This window comes from Anguilla rostrata, chromosome 18 (assembly GCF_018555375.3).
Source record: "Anguilla rostrata isolate EN2019 chromosome 18, ASM1855537v3, whole genome shotgun sequence".
In the NCBI taxonomy this organism is placed as follows: Eukaryota; Metazoa; Chordata; class Actinopteri; order Anguilliformes; family Anguillidae; genus Anguilla; species Anguilla rostrata.
The window spans coordinates 19,350,782-19,355,781 of NC_057950.1; the positions used below are offsets into that span (position 1 = coordinate 19,350,782).

General features: G+C 44.6%; 1 protein-coding gene across 1 annotated transcript in view; it reads left to right on the forward strand.

Annotated features, from left to right (window-relative positions):
* Positions 1 to 5,000, forward strand: part of sdccag8 (SHH signaling and ciliogenesis regulator sdccag8) — a 46,068-nt gene that overhangs the window by 24,638 nt on the left and 16,430 nt on the right. The window lies entirely within an intron of this gene.

Genomic DNA, 5,000 nt, shown 5'->3' on the forward strand with positions numbered 1-5,000 from the left:
GTGTGACTGGCGTGGTTAAGGTCTGCGAGGTTGTGTGTGAGTGACAGGCCGTGTGACTGCGTGGTTAGCTCTGCGAGCTTTCGTTGTGGGTGACAGCGTGACTTTTGGTCATTTTGTGGTGACAGGGTGACTGCGGGTTAACTCTGCGCTTGGTAGTCCGAGCCGCCTATGAAATGGCGGATTGAATAGTACCCACTGTGTGAGTGACAGGCGGTGACTGTCGTGGTTACGGTGTGCGAGGTTGTGTGTGAGTGACAGGCCGTGTGACTGGCGTGGTTAAGGTCTGCGAGGTTGTGTGTGAGTGACAGGCCGTGTGACTGGCGTGGTTAAGGTCTGCGAGGTTGTGTGTGAGTGACAGGCCGTGTGACTGGCGTGGTTAAGGTCTGCGAGGCTGTGTGTGAGTGACAGGCCGTGTGACTGGCGTGGTTAAGGTCTGCGAGGTTGTGTGTGAGTGACAGGCCGTGTGACTGGCGTGGCTCGCCGTTCGCGAGGCCAGCCGTCCCGCTTCGCTCCGCGCTCGTTTCGGGCAGCGTAGCATTTGGTCATTTTTGGCCGTAGACCATGGTGCACTGCGGGGTACTGCAAACTCTGCGCTTGAGTAGTCCGAGCCGCCCTAAATCAAATAGGCAGCAGATTGAATAGTACCCACTTAGGCAACACTCCACCACTGCTCCAGCGTCCAGCCACCAGCCCCCATTCTGCAAAATACATTACAGGCCCCCTGCCAGACTGTGTGACCCCCCTTAACCTTCATCACACGCTGGCCGGCCGCAGACCAGCCTCTGGCCGCCGAGTCTTCCGACTGGAGGCAAAGACCTGCCCTCTGCACGGGCGAGGTCTGTAGTGTGTCAAAGAAATACCTCTTTTTACCGTCTGCAAATAGTAATACAAACACCCAGAGCATGAGGTGTGTAAACTGTGCTGTTTCATAAGCTCCTCGGTTAGGTACATTTAGTAGTGATGATGTAGAGGAACTCTACTTTAAAACAAAAAGGTCATGTACATCACCATTCGATGTCTATAAGGTGATGGCAAAATGCTTTCTGGGAGCAGTATTACAATAACAAAGCAAAATTACCGAGTGTAAATTGTAATGTAAAATGTATAAACATTTGAGGTGTATGAAAATGAATCAAGCTACATTTTGCTATCATACTAATCGTAAGTAACAATATGTGTATTTAACAAGGTGGGTAAAAAATTTTCCTTTAGTGGGCAAGTATGGATTTGAAATAAGCTCCTCGCTATCTTTGGGTGGATGGATGTTTTTGGCTGCGTGAGTTCCCAGGTGTAGAGCAAGAGTTCCATGACCTACCTTCCATGGCCCACTCTTTATTAAACTGCAATCACAGGTTGAAATAGGGAATTAAATTATTTAACGTCAAAAAATAGCATGTAAAACTTTAACCGCTACAGATCACGGAACAGGTGCCCTGCTTGGCTGTGGTGAGTATCGGTGAAAGAGTGTAAATGGTAATGACTTCACACATCTCATGACCCACTAGTGGCTCCCAATCCCAGGTCAGGGGTCCCGGCTCTGGAGGCTGAGGTCACTAAAGTCAGCCGAGGCGTGGCTTGTCTGTAGTCTGCCAGCCTGGTGTTCATAGCGAAAGGGTCTGACCCCCCACCACCAGGCTCTAACGCACCAGCCTTGAGAAAATGCCGTTTTTCTCTGTCTTTAGACTCCTGTTCTGTGCGGCTCGATTCCTGAGCAGAGACACACAGGGTGAAGGGGAGAGAGCCTTCAGCAAAACAGAGACGCACACATCTTACCTGAGCACTGTTAACACATCTCACCTGAGCATGGCTGAACACTTCTCAGTGTAGGAGCGCTTAACTAGACTTAACTTTTGGTTTGTTCACTAGCCATGGCGTTCAGAGGGTTTTCTATTGTTTGTAAAAGGTGCTAGTTATATTAGTGTTTCATATTGTGTTTTATGCCTTCTGCACATCACGTTGTGAGTCACTTGTTTTTTTGAGACACTTGACGATTTTGTTTGTTTCTTTGAGGTGACAGAACACACCCATGATCTGAACTGGCTTTCTTGCTGCAAATTACTCGACGAGATAAGAATAAAAAAATTTTAAAAAACTTTTAAAAACATTTTTAAATACAAAGTGGTGTGTACGCGCATTAAGAGGACGGTGACTCTCAGGCTGACCGTGTCTCAGTCAGGGGAGGCTCCCTGGGGCCCTCTTCCCCTTCCTGGCTGTCCGTCTGAGGCTCTGGCTGTCCGTCTGGCACTAATTGGTTGGTAAACAGCCGCGGCGGAAGGCTGGGCCCCCCAGGAAGGGCGGCTGCGAGGGGGCTCTGCGAGCCCATGCTGGGCGGCGGTGTGGCGGGTGTTTCAGGCCGCTGTTCAAGCGCAGCGGGGTGGCGGCTCTCTCTCCTGGGCGCCCAGGCGCGCGGAACACCCTGCTTTCACACACCAGACGACGGCGGGTCTGGAGAGACGGTCATTTTGGAACCGCGCTCCAGACTTCCCGCGTGTTAGAAAAAAGTTTGGGGAGTTAATTAGCGGAGTGAGCAACTTCCACCCCACCACCCCCCCCCCCTTCCGAGCGATGTTTCTGGCCGCTGCCTCAGATTGGACTCGGTGTTCCTTTCGGTTTAGAATTTAGACACGAGTACGAAATGAATGCGTCAGCGCAGAGAACACTGAGACACGACCAGGTCCACCATTTTGTGGAAGCTTTTGCAACCAGTGAAGTTTGAAGTACGCAGTAATTTGGTTTAGAGGTCAGCTGTTATGATTCATTGTGCCATATGAAAGTGACATGGAATGAGAAGCCACGTTATATGGTGAGTATCAGCATGGCTGTGATGCAAAGCGTGGTGATATTCATGATAAAACTCTGATTCTCCTTCCATATTGCTTTTCTAAAACCGGTCTATCCACATATAGTATGACCTTTTTAAAAAGAGCATATTAACTCAAAATATGATTTTGATGGTTACTAAGCAGCCAGAGGTTGCAAACTCTCATTAAACTTTTGCATGAACCTCTTAAGCTTTCAGTTGCTTTGACGTCGATGGCTATTTCCACTTATTGATAGACCAGGCTCAAGGGGATGGCAAGCCTAATTTTTTAGTTATCAGCTGCTTATATCTTTCTATATTAAGGGTGTTTATAGCATATTAGTGGAAGGCACAGTGATATTAAAATGATGTATACACTGAATATCTACAGTGCTCTCCAAAAGTATGCGGTAGAGGGAAATTTGTTATTTTTGCTATATAGGCTACTGAAGGCTTTTGAAAGTGAGATCTAAATATGAATATGAGACAGAAATACAGACAATCATCTTTTATTCTATGATATTTACGTGTTTTCCCATTTTTCGGAAACAGCTGTTTTTGTGTTGAATCTCCCCATATTCAGCAGTGCAGGTAGGTAACAGATAAAACTGAGTAAACCAAAGAAATGAAGTCTAATATTTGGTTGCATAGTTATTAAACGCAATGACTGCATCATGTCTATGACCCACTGGCATTATGAAATGTTCGGTATTTTCATTGGAAATGCCTATCCTGGCCTTCACTGTGAGCCTGATCCAGAAGCATTCCCAAGCTATGACACTACCTCCTCCATATTTCACAGATGAGGGGGTGGGGGAGGGTTTTGGATCATGGGCTGTTCCTTTCTCCACACTGCTGGCTTTCCATTACTTTGGTAAAGGTTTATTTTGGTCTCATCTGTCCATAAAACTTTGTTCCAGAACTCTTCTGGCTCGCCTGTATTTTTTTTTTTTGGTGAATTCTAATCTGGGCTTTCGATTCTTGCTGCTGATGAGAGGTTTGCATCTTGCAGTGTAGCCTCTATGATTCGGCTCTGATGCAGAATCGCTTGTGTAAACTGTGCTGGAGCGCAAGCGCGCACTGACCAGCCTTTCGTTCGTCTCGTTCAGCTCGTTCTGCTGAAAGTTCAAAAGGAACGACTCATACGAAATGAAGATTTCACTGAATGTACTGATAGACTTGATGAACAAAATGTACTGATTGTACTGAATGTACTGACAGACACAGGGAATGAGATGCATGCAAAGATTCAGTTGGTATGAAAACTCAGAGTAGCCTACTGAAAGAGGAACGACTCACTGACTCTATGTAGCCTACTAATGCCTGCTGTGACTAGCTGCAAGACAAGCAGAAACAGGAAATGGTATGTTTGGCAAAAAAGTATTTAGGTTTTTGAAAAATGTCACAGGGATGTTTATAATGACTTCAATGACAATCTTGATTAATAAATTGGCATATGGTCTATTTATACACACACACACATCTGGCATTCTCCTTAATTATGTAATGAAAACAGGTCGTAGCAATTAAATTTGATGATTGACATTAAACAATTAAATGACGTCAACAACAACTCACGAGAAATAGAAATATATGTATATAAAATATGGATCAAGTCAGACTTGAAGATATAATAAAGGTAGCCTATGGCAAACATGAAATCACAGTCAAGAAAAGGTGTAATAATAAAGAATAATAATTTAAATAAATATATAAATAGGAAAATGAATAAAATAAAAATACAAAACCCCTCTGGGACTTCAGTTGGTAACACCAACCCATTTCCAAGCTGAACATAGAATAAATTCTAGCTAATGCAACTAACTAGCCAGCAGATAGTTAAAATGGTGAGCTCCCTAAAATTCTGAGAAAAGCCACAAATTAATGGAGTTTAATTCCCATTAATCTCCGATCCGGATTTCACAAAAGAGGACCTGGCTACTGACACCACACAACACCCTGCCAAGCTTCTTATGTTAGCTTTCAGCCAGACTTATTTAATATGTGCACAAAAACATATTAATTACACAGTTATATTTTTTTCCTCAGCTTGCAACTTTAAAATCTCAACTTGCAACTTTTTTAGCAGACAATTCTTTGCCAAGTTTGAGGGAAAAATTCTCCATGGTGCAAAAATTGGATCTGAAATAAAGTCTGTTTGACTATTAGAAACCGTCCATGACACTTTCTCTCTTTCTCT